Genomic DNA, 14,452 nt, shown 5'->3' with positions numbered 1-14,452 from the left:
CTCCTGTCTCAGCCTCCCAAGTAGCTGGGATTACAGGCACCTGCCACCATGCCTGACTAATATTTTGTATTTTTAATAAAGATGGGGTTTCACCATCTTGGCCAGGCTGTTCTTGAACTCCTGACCCATGATCCACCCACCTCGGACTCCCAAAATGCTGGGATTACAGGCGTGAGCCACCGTACCCGGCCTTTAACACACTTTTAAAGTGTAATAAACATTGGATTTATTTAAAAGATTTGTAAATTTGTCGTCTCAGTCATTTTTCTTGTAGAAACTATGGTATCGGCTCTCCTGAAGTGTTATTATTATTTGACTTATTGAGCTTATCCTGAGTCAGAGGCAGAGAGGAACTTCTGAAGAATTCTTTAGTTGCTTATTTCAGAATAGTAACATTGCAAAATTCATTCAACATCATCTTAGGCTAGTGGGGTACAATTACCACACTTGAAAAAAATGATGAGAAACTACCCTTTGGAAATTAATTTTAATTTTTGTCAAGTAATTCAAGTGCACAGTGAAACGAATCAAATATTATTTCAAAGGCTATAAATAAAATGTAAGAAGAGCTTTGTTTATCCCTTTCTGCCAACAAGTCCTCCCCAAGAGGTACCTACTTTCTTTTCTTAAAGCCATTATTTCTAGAATTTATCTCGAAAGCTATAAGTAATATGTTTGTACTTCTTGGTCTTGATAATAATTACAAATATTATCTATTGACTCTGTATTATAGTAGTTTAACATTTAGCTCCCTTACACTTAGAGCTCTATTCTCTTCCTGCACTCTCTGAAATAATTGTGGTGGATTGAAGAAAGCTGCAAGTTCTGTGACATGCCTTTCGTTGAGAGGTGGTATCTGCTCTCCAGTCCTTGAACATGGGCTAGAATGTGACTGCTTTGGTCACTGGAGTGTGGCATAAGTGATACTATGCCAGTTCTGGGTTGAGAGTTTAGGAGGACTGGTAGCTTCTGCCTTTATAATTTTTGAGTCCTGAGCCACCATTTAAGAACTATAGCTCCTTTGCTGACAAGATCATGCAAAGAGACCTTCAGATTGCATTGGGGAGCAGGAAGGCAGCTGACTTCAGCCTTCCTGCCATCCCCACCAAGGTACTGGGCCTCCTGGGGAAAGCCATCTTGGATCCCCTAGACCAGCCTAGTTATTAGCTGAATGCTACTAAGTTATACAGTGTCAGAAGAATAACACAGCCTATTCCTGCCTGACTCCCTGACCCACAAAATCACAAACTATTACGAAACATTTGTTTTTTTAATTACGCTAAACTTAGGGGAAGATTGTTATACAGCAATATATAGCTGAAATAGAATCTGGCATCTATTTTTAAAAACCTAAATAATGTAGGTATGTCCATCAACCAAAAGATACTCAAAGACATGTCTCAGGGCAAAGATCAAATCCATGGCAATAATGCATAATTTCAGGGCAAAAAGGTGGGGTGTGGCTACAAGACTATTAATATCTCAGAAAGATTTAAAGGCATATTTGTTGCCTGTCATTGCTAGACAAGAGAACTTTGAAGAATCTTATAAGTTGCCCCACAGCAACCTCCTAGCCAAACGAAGACAGAGAAGAGCCTTTGTCAGAAAGGCATATCTTCCTCTGGAAAATGAAGACAATAATAATGCCTGATCAATGAAATGACACAAATGTTGTGAAGATGAACTACAAATATTTTATTTTGTGGAAAGATATGTTATTATGGGAAAAATGTGGTTTATTGTAGTGAACCTCAATAAGATCCAAATGAGATCCATGAAGTTTTAAAAATAAGTTGGCATATACACCACCAGCTGGCATGAGAGCTCTCAAGACCTTCAAACTCTCAATAGGAATTGGGCTGAAATATGGGCTATCCAGTTCATTTCTTATGGAAAAGGAAAGGTGATTCATGGCAGAACCCAAAACCCAAAGGGCAGAGGTTAGAGCCACAGAAAATTTTTCCAAAAGTTGGACTGGAATGAAATAAAGGAATTGGCAACATATATCTGGCAAGACTTCAAAACTTCTCTACACTACTGATGGCAATATACCTCTTCATTTCTCTCTTTTAAAACAGGACTGTCGACGGTAGTACCCTGTCTTTGTTCCAGCATTACATATTGGATGTGAAGAGGCCACATAGCTATGTCTTCATTTCCAAGATTTTAGATTAAGAGGAACTTTACTGAAGGAACCATGTCTGAAGAGCCTCCACCACTCCTGGTTGTGAGCTAATGTTGCAATGAAATGGGCTAGTACTTAGGAAACCTTCGAAGAGAGTGAGTATATTTTAGATTCATGTGGAATGCAAATAATTTATGATCAAAGGGTGAACTGTGGGTGATTAAAGATGGCTGCAGATTCTATGACACTCCTCCCTTCAAGAGGAGGATTCTGTTTCTGTCCTCTTGAACAAGGGCTGACCTGTAACTGCTTTGGCCAATGGACCATAGAGGAAATGATGCTGTGATTTTCTGGGCCTGACATTTAGGAAGACTGCAAGCTTTCATCCTAGTCTTTTGGAGCACATTATCCACACTATTAAACAACATGAATGTGAAGAGGCCCTGAAAGAACATGGAGAAAAAGAAGGCTCCTTCTAAGTTCAGCTTTCAAGTCAATCTGAGGAAGGTACCAGACATGTGACTGAAGTCATCTCATACTTTCTCTCCTGCTGGTGTTTGGAAATAAAGGATGACACTTGGACTTGCCTTATTTACTCTGCAGGCTTCCATGTAATGCACATTTTCAGTGTGTCACTTCCAACAACTTCCAGACATGGTGAATCTGCTTCCAAGACCTCTTTGTTTTTTGTTTCTCCAAAGAATAAACTCTAGTCTCCGACAGCAGCAGGAAAATATAGCCAGCTACTTCTTCACTGGATGAAAGAGAGAAGATGAGGATCAAATCTGCATTTAAGTTCCAGGTATGATCTGTATTTTTCATAGTTCATAGTACCACCAATTTTGAATATTTCTGAGATTACTTGGATTTAACTGAATTGTTTCTAATAATTTCTCACCTCTCAGGTATTTAGGTTTTAACTTCCTCTGCTGGCTTCTCCTCCTTCAAAAATCTATTGAAATCTATCATCTATATTTATTTCCTCTTTTTTGAATGTGCTTGAGGGATCCTACTCTTATACTTACTTACTTCTATTTCAGCAGTGTGTGGGAAGGGAGAGACAAATACACACATCTGCTACCATGTTTAATTGGTATATACTAACATTTTTTGAATTTCTATCATATGTCAGGCCCCTTGCCTACATCACTTTACTTAACTTTGACAGTGATATTTCAATAAGATATTTTTTATTCAATTTTAAACTTGAGAAAATGGAAATTCAAAAGGAGTAGAAAGGAGGAGATAACTTTCCTAAGATCACAAAATAAATGTGATGGTACTACAATTTGAACCCAGCTATCTTTTGTCCCAGTATCCTCCTTACCACTTTATCATTTTTGAGTTATCACTTATAGTTTTGCACTAATTGCCTTCATTATCTTTTGAAGCACTCAGGCTAATAATGAGTCGTGATTCAGTTTCAAGGTTTACACACCTTAGTTTGAATCATGGACCTTGCACTTACTATCTGTGTGACCTTGGGGAAGTCGTTAAATGTTTCTGAACCTCCCTTTCTTCACTAGTAAAATGGGGACAATACGTTCAGATTTATAGTGTTATTTTCATTAGTAAATAACACAATTAATGTATAGGGTTTCTCAGAGAAATACTCATGTTAACAAGTTAATACATAGTAGCTTTGCTTACACTGTTGATTGTCTTCATCTCTATGATAAAGGGATTAGCTGTAGTTTACGTCACAGGTTCTGGAACTGCATAGTCCCAATTCAAATCCTTGTTCTCCCATTTTATAGTTACAAGAATTTGGGAGAGTCACTTCTTTTCTCTATGCATCGAGAATCCCATCTGTAGCAATGGTACTAATTTAACTATCCTATAGGGTTGTTCTGAGAGCTCTATATGGTAATCTATATAAATTGTCTACCCCCTGGATAATAGTGAATGAATATTAGATACTCTTATGAATAACATTTCTAAAGTCTTCTCCAACACAGTGATTCTCAAATGATGTATCTCTATACTGACATTTATTTGATCAAAATAAAGTATTGAATGCAATGGCAGAGTTACTGTTTATTTATCTGCTTGACAGCTCATTCATCATCCCAATGGGTTGTCTGAGTGGCTGACTTTGAGACTTCAACTTACAGGCCTACTGTTCTCTCTCTTTCTCTGAGAGGCTACTGTGCACAGAAGAATCAGGGCATGGTTGCATTTCCAGTGTCTTTGTTATTGAACTGGGATATAGAGTTTCTTCCCAGAGATCTGACAAGACATTTTTACCTTGTTATGGTACCATGGGCTTTATAAGTCATGTGCTTTGTGCTACGTGTAATGGAATGAAACCTGATTATCACCTTCTTCGCAAACAAATAATACTCCAAACCACAGAAAGAATGTTGCTCTTTAAAAGTGGTTGAAACTCAACTGCCTTGGAAATGGAAAATAACTCAATCAACCTTAAACAGAGGCATGCAAGTAGGTCTCACTTTGTGTGATGTATGTCTCACTGAAAAATCAGTGTGACTTTTCCTTTTGAAAAGACAATAACATCCGGTTGACTGTGTGATTAGTTTGGTAGTTTTCCATGGGCAGTAGGTACATACTGACACCTAAGGAAACAAAAGTTATTACTATTTTTATTGTTGAAACATAATCTTAGTCCATCACCCAAGCTAGAATGCAGTGGCATGATCTCAGCTCACTGCAACCTCTGCTTCCCGGGTTTAAGGGATCCTCCTGCCTCAGGATCCCATGTAGCTGGGACTACAGGTGTGTACCACCACGCCTGGCTAATTTTTGTATTTTTAGTAGAGACAGGATTTTGCCATGTTGACCAGGCTGGTCTTGAACATCTGATCTCAAGTGATCTGACTGCCTCGGCCTCCCAAAGTGCCAAGATTAAAGGTATGAGCCACCATGCCCAGTGGAAACGATAATTTATCATCAATCCCTGAGCCAAATATGTTTCTGTTCAGTGGGTATATGACATAAATAACATGTGGTCCCTCTCCTCAAGGAACCCGCAACCTAGTGAGGAAAATGGTCCCCCAAATAAATAATATTCAGTGTATTTCCAGGACACAGAAAAAAATATCAAGCACATTTTCATCTCTTAATCTAATTTCTCCCTCAGAGAAAGAGTCCACATTTAGGGTGCCTTCTCTGTTTTTATTTTCTCCAGTGGTATTAATTTATTAATCCACAAACAAATATTTACTTCAAGCCTACTCATTTCTGGATGCAGGGTTAAGTGCCGGGGAAAACCAAAGTGAACACACCCATGTATAAATTAATCTCAATGAAATGTAGTTGGTAAATATTTAAAGTTGTGGGACTATATCACATGATACCTGTATAGGGTCAGCCAAAACCCTGTGTAAAACAATGGTAAAGTTGAGACAAGTAAAATGTGTGACATTTACTCAATGCAGAGGGTCAGAGATCGGGATTTGAGAGGAAGAGCAAAGGTTCAAGAAGCCATAGGGCAATGGGTACAGCATACGTTATTTGGATGATGGATGCCCTCAAAGCCCTGTCTTCATCACTATGTAACCTATGTGTGTAAGAAAATTGCACTTGTAACTCATACATTTATACCAATATTGCTTTAAAAGAATAGAGTCCATGGTCCTTCAATAAAAAGTTCAGGAAGGAGACCAGCAGATGAGTCCAGAAAGGGAGGTAAAGGCCAGATCACAGAGAATCTTGGGAATCACATGAAAGTGTTAGGGACGCATCCTAATACCCATATGATAGTGGGCTTAAGTCTGTGCTCTGAAGAAACCACATGGGCAAATGTGAGCAGAATGGGTTGGTAGGTGGTGTGGCTAGACCAGTTAGAGACTATGATAGGCAGGAGTCGACTTGAATCAGGACTGTAAAGTGAATGATGTTTTTTGCTATTAAAGCAATTTAAAACACAGGGTAGGTTGGGGAGCACCTTTCTGTTAGGCAGATGACTTTTCTCTTTTTTTGTACTCCTAAAGACACACTAATTCTAAAAAGTATTGGAAAACACTTTGAAGTGAAGCAACCACTTTTAAATTGCTGTCTGATTCAGGGTGATTTCCTTAATTGCTCCGTGCCTTCATTTTCTCATTGTGCTTCACTGACAAAATGAGGATAAGAATAGTACTAGCACCCTCCTTACAGAGCTGTTACATGGATTAAATGAGGCAATTATTAAAAATTAGCTGAAACAGTTGTTAGCAGATAGCAAGGGCTCAATATGTATCATCAATTGTCATGGTCATTATCATCATCATCATTGTCATTAAAGTTTCTCCTTTGAAATCCATAAAAACAAACGTGAGGATACTAGGACTCTGATGGCAGCAACTCTCTCAGGTCTCAGAGAGATAGTGGAAGAGTCAGGGTATCCTTGAAGATTTTTTGAGCCAGTGGTTAGAAAGGTAGGCGATGATCGTGATCATGATCAGAGGCAGTTCTGGGAGAGACTCATTCAACTCCAATATGAAAAGCAGAGGGGTAAGAGGGGGTGTGAAGAGAAACAAAATCAGAACAGCAGATGATAATGCATTTGTCAACTATTAAAGCAGACACAACAGGACAAATAATAAATGACAGTGAGAGATAAAATGACTGAAATTGATTTTTTTTTTTTTTGTCATGGAACAGAGTTTTGGGATAATCACAAAAGAATGCACAGAAAAACTAGATGAAGAGATTAAGCAAATAGATAGGAGAAGGTAAATATAGAGGGTAGAAAACATAAGGATAAATGGTGTCCTTATTAGTAAATTCAATATGCAGAACAAAACATATTTAAAGGTATAATACAGGAAAGTTTTCTGAAAGTAAGAAAGAAGTAAATTCATAGTTAGAAATAAAATTCTGATTGATCAACATTGGGGCATGTCCTAATAAAATTACTGATTGTTTGGTATAAATAGAAAAGCATATTTCTGATACCCTAGCAGAAATAGTGAGCCATCTACTTGGGGAAAGAATAGTCTGGACTTCTACTTCTTGACAGTAATACTTAATCCAAGAAATGGTAGATAAATTTCAACACAGTTCGGGTGGCACAGATAGAGCTTATAGTACAGATGTTTCTTTTCTTACTCCATTTGTGTTGCTATCAAGGAATACCTGAGGCTGGGTAACTTATAAAGAAAAAAAGGTTTATTTGGCTCATAGTTCAGTAGACTGCTCAAGAAGCATGGTGCTGGAATCTAGTGAGCTTCTGGTGAAAGCCTCAGGCTGCTTCCACTCTTGGTGCCAGACAAAGGGGAGCTGGAGTGTGGAGGTCACATGGCAAGAGTGGAAGCAAGAGAGAGGGAGGTGCCAGACTCTGTTAAACCACCACCTCGTGGGATAATTAAGAGAATGAGAACTCACACATTATTGCAAGGATGGCACAAACATGAGGCATCTGACTCCAGGACCAAAACATCTCCCATTAGGTCCCACCTCCAACATTTGGGGTCAAATTTCAATATGAGCTTTGGAGGGGGAAAATATCCAAACCACAGTAGTCCCCGATTTACAATGGTTTGATTTATAATTACTTGGCTTTAAAATAGTATGAAAGCAATAACACCTTCAGGAGAAACCATACTTCGAGTACCTATACAACCTTTCTGTTATTCACTTTCAGTATAGTATTCAATAAATTACATGAGATGTTTAATACTTTATTATAAAATAGGCTTTGGGTTAGATTATTTGGCTAAAGTAAATATTTATTCTAAGCACCTTAAAGGTAGCTTAGACTAAGTTATGGTGTTCACTAGGTTAGGTGTATTAAATTTAGTTTTGACTTACAATATTTTCAAGTTATGATGGGTTTATCTGGATGTAACCTCATCATAAGTTAAGGAACATCTGTATTGTTAGATACAGAATATTTAAAAATACAATAACCATATGCCTTTCTTACAGCAAAACAAGCAAAATGACCAATTAAAGAACACACAAAATTTAAAAATTAAAAAAAAGCTATGTAAAAATGTGGGTTGAATATTGCATTTATTTGATACATAGTTAAGACTTGAGTAATTATATACAAAAGAGTACATAAATATTATAATTCTTAGTAATATAAACATCATAATTTACCTTACACAAATTAGAAATGGGAAAAAGAGAGAATTGAGAAATTGGAGACAGGGTATTTTGACCGCCTTATCTCACCTGTTTTATAGTAAATAATAAATTTAAACCATCTGAAATTAAAGAGTGTTGTTAAGGAAGTAATGAGTCTAACCTTGTAATGCTGTTTGCACAATCATTTTTATTAACTGTAAAGAAATAATAATAAATATTTACTATTTTTGTGAAAATTTCTTATCAGATATTTAACAATTTCTTCTGTTTATCAAAATACAATACTGAAAAAATTTAACAATTAATAAAAATATTTGCCAGAATTATTTTTTCCTTTAGACATTATTTCTATCTATTCATTTGTCTTTACCTTTCTCACTCTGTATATGATAAATTGATGGCTGAAATTATAATGCCAAACAATTATACTAAGAGCTGTCCAGCACTTCTTACTGAGTGTTTACTGAATGCAGGAAGTTTCCTGAGCACTGTGTATGTGATACTTTACTACGTCTCATAACCAACCACACTAAGAGGCAAATATCATTATTCTCACTGTTGAGATGATGGCATTGAGACATAGACAGGTTTGGAGAATTACCCAAGCCAACATAGGTGAAGCCTGGATGCTAACCTGGATAGTTTTCAATTACAAACATGAATGTTTCTAGGTAATAAAATTGTTATGGTGATTGTTTCTTTAATTTCTAGAATTTTACATCATATATAAAAATACATACAACATATATATATAAAACATATAATGTATATATAACATACATATATAAATAAGTAAAACATTACACATATAGGTCATTTAGAAATAATGGTGTAAAAGGGAGATACATGAGTGCAGAGCGCAGAGAAGAAAGAAGGGTAATAAAGAGAGAACTGAGAACAATATAGGGAAGGCTACTAAAATTCACTTGCTAGAATTAGAAAATGGCCTTAATGTTCAGTATAAATAATTTATCATGTGTTATTGCAATGTGGAGCCCCTAAAAGAATAATAACAATCTAATTGAGGCAGCTGAGAAACCAAGAGAAAGACACTTTTTAAATTTGGATTTTCATTGGAGCAGATAGCCACAAAATGCAAAGTAAAGACTGAAATTTTAGCAGAAGATAGGCATTAAAGCTGCAGGTGACTGGAAGAGACACAAACTCTCAGGAATTTCCAGAACTCTGGTGAAGGATTTTGCACAGGATGTGGGATGAGAGACTCAGTTATTCAGAGATTTTCAGAGGAGACTGGCTTCTGAGTCTGTCACACACCCATCCTCTCAACAATGCTGTCTGGTATTTTATTAGCCTCCAACCTGTCACAGGCAAAAGGCGGTGAGTCTTAAGGAAGGGAAAAGCTTGCTGAGGTGTACTCAACCAGCCTAGTGGCAGAGATTGAATTTACACCCACGTTTCCCTATCTGCAAAATCTAGACTCTTCATGGGCACTCTCTCTTCTGAGTAGTGGAATATATTTTAGTATCTTAGCTCAATAGATGTGGATAACATCAGAATCAATATAAGCTGAGACTGTGGCTCTATTAGCATCCAATTAAACCTCACCAACTCTGGAAAACTGTCTGACCAATCCAGTTGTTCTCCAACTCATATGAGCCTCTAATTCAATCACTTGTTATTTTAAAACTCAGTTTGGACTTAAATTTCCCAGTAGGCATCATAGTATGTTGTCCATTATGTGATTCATAGATCATGGATTATAGCAGCCAAGGTTGCTGATGGGAAGTGTCCATCAAAGAGCATAATTCTGCCCTTAACATCAGAATGTTCTACATTATCCCCTGACACTCACTGGAATATTTGACTGCTTTTCCTTTGTTGGCCCAATTCTCACCTTTGATATGGCTGCAGCTGTTGTTACTCTGAGATTTAGCCATCTCTAACTCTGTTTCCTTCCTGGGGTAATTCTCTGGCAGAGATAAACGCTCTCAGGCTTAGCCACTGTCACCTCTTTGATCTCCTCTAGGCTTCTAGGGGAACTCAGGAGAAGATGATGTGGGCTGTCTGAAGAAATAGCTGTGTCCAGTCAGTTCATAGTCCCATGTCCAGCATCTTGCCTATGTGGGATAGAACAGTGGTCTTTCCACTCTCAATGGCTACAGGAAAAAAACAGGGACACTTGTCTCTTCTGCTTTCAAAATTTCAATCTTCAAAGCAGGGCTTCCTCATATCCCCATGCACTCAATACATTCTACTTCCTTCTCTTCTCATCATCTCATGATTAATTGCTAAAAAAGGAAGGGCTTAATACTGTCATTTGAAGTGAAATGTTACTTGCTGGGTAGTATTTTTTGAGTTCTTCAGGTGAAGTTAGGCAAAATTCTCTAGAAAACAGGCCTGTGAAAATAATGGGAGACCTCTAACTTTTCTTGAGTTCACGCATTCTAAGAAGTCCCCTGGAGTGGACTTATCAAACATCAAAGTGTCAGGAAGACCAGCAAAAATGTTAACTTGTCAAGAAATTTAGTATCCTTGAGACCAACATAAGAAAAATTAATACTGTGTGAATTTAGTGGCTTAATTGTGCCTGGATTAGTTAATTAGATAATTAACATAAGAATGTGCTTTTCATATTAGCTCTCTGTATGTTAATAATAGAACTGTTCATAAGTTGAACAAACTTGACATTGAGAAGTGCTAATTAATTTCAGAAATGGAACCTTTCATTTGCTAAAATACTTTTTCATTGTCTCCCTCAGAGAAGTGGCAGTGCACCCTATTTGCTGGATCATCTTTCTTAAAATTGCATTTTTTAAACTATTTTTTTTTAAAAAAAGTTTTCACATTCTCTTAAAAGCTATATATGCTTTTAAGTATCAACATTATCATAAATATAATCAAATACTTTTTCACATACCTGTCATAAAATAACATACACAACTGCTTCCTTGGCTTTCTACAGGAAATTCTGGAAATTCTTTACACCTTTACTACATTGTAATTCTCAACAAATTATTTAATTCATGGAACACATTTGTTAGGACTGAGATTTTGTTTCTGGTATATGTAGTTTTAAAAGTCCAGTGACTTAAACAAATAGAAAAACTATTCTTTTTAACAGTTCACTTGGTTTTCCTCCCATTTTAATCCCTTGTGGGTAGGTGATCCATGGGCAGAATCCTGGTGAACTGGCCTTTCTCAACCTGGGGGCCTTAAAGGTGTAATTACCTTTTATAGACAGAGGAGAATTGACAGCTCCTCCTTTATTACTTTTATGGTTAGAGCCACTGTTGAGGATTTCAAAAACCTCAATAACCAGTATCTCTCTTTTCTCTTCAAGTTTTATCCCTTTATATTAAAATGAAACAAGGAAAGTAAAGGAGATGAACAATCAAAATATTATTTTTATTCTTGATAAAGGAAATACTTGATAAAGGAAATTCTTGATAAAGGAAATCACTGTTTATTTGAAACAGTGGCATACACCTGTGAGAAAGTGGGATTCATTAAACTCCAAATTATACAGACTTTCCTACTCACTTGTGCAATCAGAATGAAGTGTAAAAAGTGAGGAAGAATGGCTTGCCCTATAACATAAAAAAGTGAAGGGGCATGGACAGACTTGTATTCCTGGCTGAAAACAGTCCAAAGGGATTGGTTATTTATACACTGAATCTTTAAAAGTGTCACTTTGGAGTACACAATGAAACTTACTTTGTTTTTTCTCATAAGGATGCCAGATTCTGGAGATCTGAGACTCTGATCTCAGATCTGAGAAATTTAAAGCTTTCATACTATTTACTAGTCTGAACTGTTTAAATATTTTTTAGTTTATTTTCTTCTAAGAATTTTCAGAAATATTTATTTTTAATGAAAACTGTGTCATCTAGATTTCAAAATTAACTGGTATATAGTTGTATATGCTTTTAGGTGAGTTATTTAGAATATATGTTTTAAAAATTCTGTATGGATATATATGTCTTGTCATTTATATGTCTAATTATGCGTATCTATATATAACAAGTTTACAACATAATCATTAGAGAATATAGCTTATATAATTTCCTTTTGAATTAATATTTTCATTGTAGCTTAATGAGTAATAGATTTTTATAGTTATTCTACAGTCTTTTAAAAATATATTCAAGTTTTAATGTAAAAATTTATAAGTGTTTTCAATCAATCTGATTATTTGTAGTTTAAGCAATTTAAAAATATTTTTCTTGGTAGTTAGAAAACTTTTTGCCTATCTCAATATTTATTTGGTGTTTTTTCTCTTTCTTACATGGTTAGACTTTTTGACTTAAAAACAAATTCAACTTTTATGTCCTTTTTTTGTTTTTATGTATCCATGTGTATTTTAAATTTTAAGAGTTTCTGATTTTATCCATATATTTATACTTCTGTTATTTATTGTCTTGTTCTTCTAGTATATTGGAGAGTTGCACCATTAATTCTCTTTCCTGTTACCTAATACATGAATTGAAGACCATCTCAACAATTTAGTATTTAAGGTTATCTTTTTGATTCAAATATCAATAGCTTTTACTTTGATTTTCTATTAAAAACAAATTTAGCTTATTATTTGATACCTTGCTAAACTATCAATTTAGAGCACACTGTACATGCAAGGAGTCTAAAATTTTTTATTTTCACAGAAGTCACATGAAAACAAACTTCAGAAAAATAAGAAATAAAACAATAAAGAAGATTATGTTGAATCTCATGGAGATTTCGAAGTGGAGAGTCTCAGAATGCCACTGTGCAATATCTCTAGAGGTCAACTAACCTGGAGAACAGGTTCATGATAAGGCTAGTGTTTATGGCTTGTGCAGGAGAATTACATAAATTTTACTACATAAGTAGGATTGCTGTCTTCCCTTTTCATGTTCCTTAAATGTTACCATCATGTTTAAAAATAAATACACACTAAAGAGTGTGAATGCTCCATTTTTGCAACATTCCAAGCTGCTCCAAGTCTCAGAACTTTCCCACAACATCCTGTTACCTCTTCACTATTTCAGGTGTAGGGAAGACTGAGATAAAGACAAAACTGCTCCTCTCATGGAGATTATAATATTATAGAAGGAGAGTGACTCAACAAAGTTATTAAACATAAACTCATCAAGATTATTTCTGCTGTTTCAGAGAGAAATAAACCATATTTTAAAAGTGTAAAAAAGTGACATGAAGACAGTTATAAAATGCCTCTTTGAGGAGATATAGTGAAACCCAAAGGATGAGAAAAGGCCAGTCCTATGACTGTTGGAGGACAGACTAATTCAAATGGAGAGGATGAGTAGAGGGAATATAAAATAAAAACCCATAAGGCAGGAACTGTCTATGACTAAACAAGGAGATGAAAGAAGGACAGGGTTGCTGAAGCACACTTAGTAATGGGTTTGGGTAGTAGGGAATGACTTTGGGGAGGGAGGCAGAGGCAACCATCAGATATTAGAAATGACACTCATAATGAGAGCAATGCAAAAGAAAACAGCAATGAGATATCAAATACCATCATCAGACTGGCACAAATTAAAAGTCTGACAAATACCACAGGCTGAAAAAGGGGATTGCTTACAACTACTTGTTGTAGTGCACACTGGTATAACTACTTTGGAGAGCAATGGGCTTTTCTGTAAATTTCATAATGTCCACCCTGTACAATCTAAGGCTTTTCCTCCTAGGTATATGCCTCCCAAAAATAATCTCACCTGGGCACCATGTTGTTCAGAGCATTGCTGTTGTCACCAGTAAAACAACAACAAAAGCAACCACAATTAGATTAGAAACAACCTAAATGTATATCATTGTGAGAATAAAAAGTATAGAGTACTCATAATAAAACTACCGTACAGCAGTGAAAATGAATAAGTAAGAATTATGGGTAATCTTCTAGCTGAAGTTTATAAACAGTGTTGAGAGGAACCCCCCAAAATCACAAAAGAATACATATAACACGATTCCCTTTATGTACATTTTTAGCTTATTTTGATATAAACTGACAAAAAGTTTCTAAAGAGTACAGTGAGATCCAATGTACCTATTACTTGGGTCCCTTCATTAATAGCATCTTGCATCATTACTAATGTGTAGTAATGTTTTTAATAAATCTAGGTAATTGACATTGGTATAATACAACTAACTAGACTGTATAACTTAATCAGACTTCATCAGGTTTTACATGCACTCATGTTTTTGGTATGTCTGTGGGTTATACATATACATTCTATGACATTTTATCACATGTATAAATTTATATAACTACTACCATGATAAAGATACAGAATTGTTTCTTCACTACATGGGAAATTGCATGTTATTCTTTTA

General features: G+C 35.8%; 1 long non-coding RNA gene across 6 annotated transcripts in view; it reads left to right on the top strand.

The window, feature by feature from the left end:
• LOC144341125 (uncharacterized) overlaps positions 1-14,452 on the top strand; it is a 428,038-nt gene that overhangs the window by 172,885 nt on the left and 240,701 nt on the right. For 3 of the 6 annotated variants that reach the window (XR_013417774.1, XR_013417771.1, XR_013417772.1), the window contains exon 2: positions 2,079-2,927. The exons of the other annotated variants lie outside the window; for them this stretch is intronic. This is a non-coding gene — a long non-coding RNA (uncharacterized LOC144341125). The remainder of the gene's footprint in view (positions 1-2,078; positions 2,928-14,452) is intronic. 6 annotated transcript variants of the gene reach the window in all.

This window comes from Macaca mulatta, chromosome 5 (genome assembly GCF_049350105.2).
Source record: "Macaca mulatta isolate MMU2019108-1 chromosome 5, T2T-MMU8v2.0, whole genome shotgun sequence".
Classification (NCBI taxonomy): Eukaryota; Metazoa; Chordata; class Mammalia; order Primates; family Cercopithecidae; genus Macaca; species Macaca mulatta.
The sequence above is the reverse complement of the archived record's forward strand: the minus strand, read 5'-3'. Positions and strand labels throughout refer to the sequence as shown.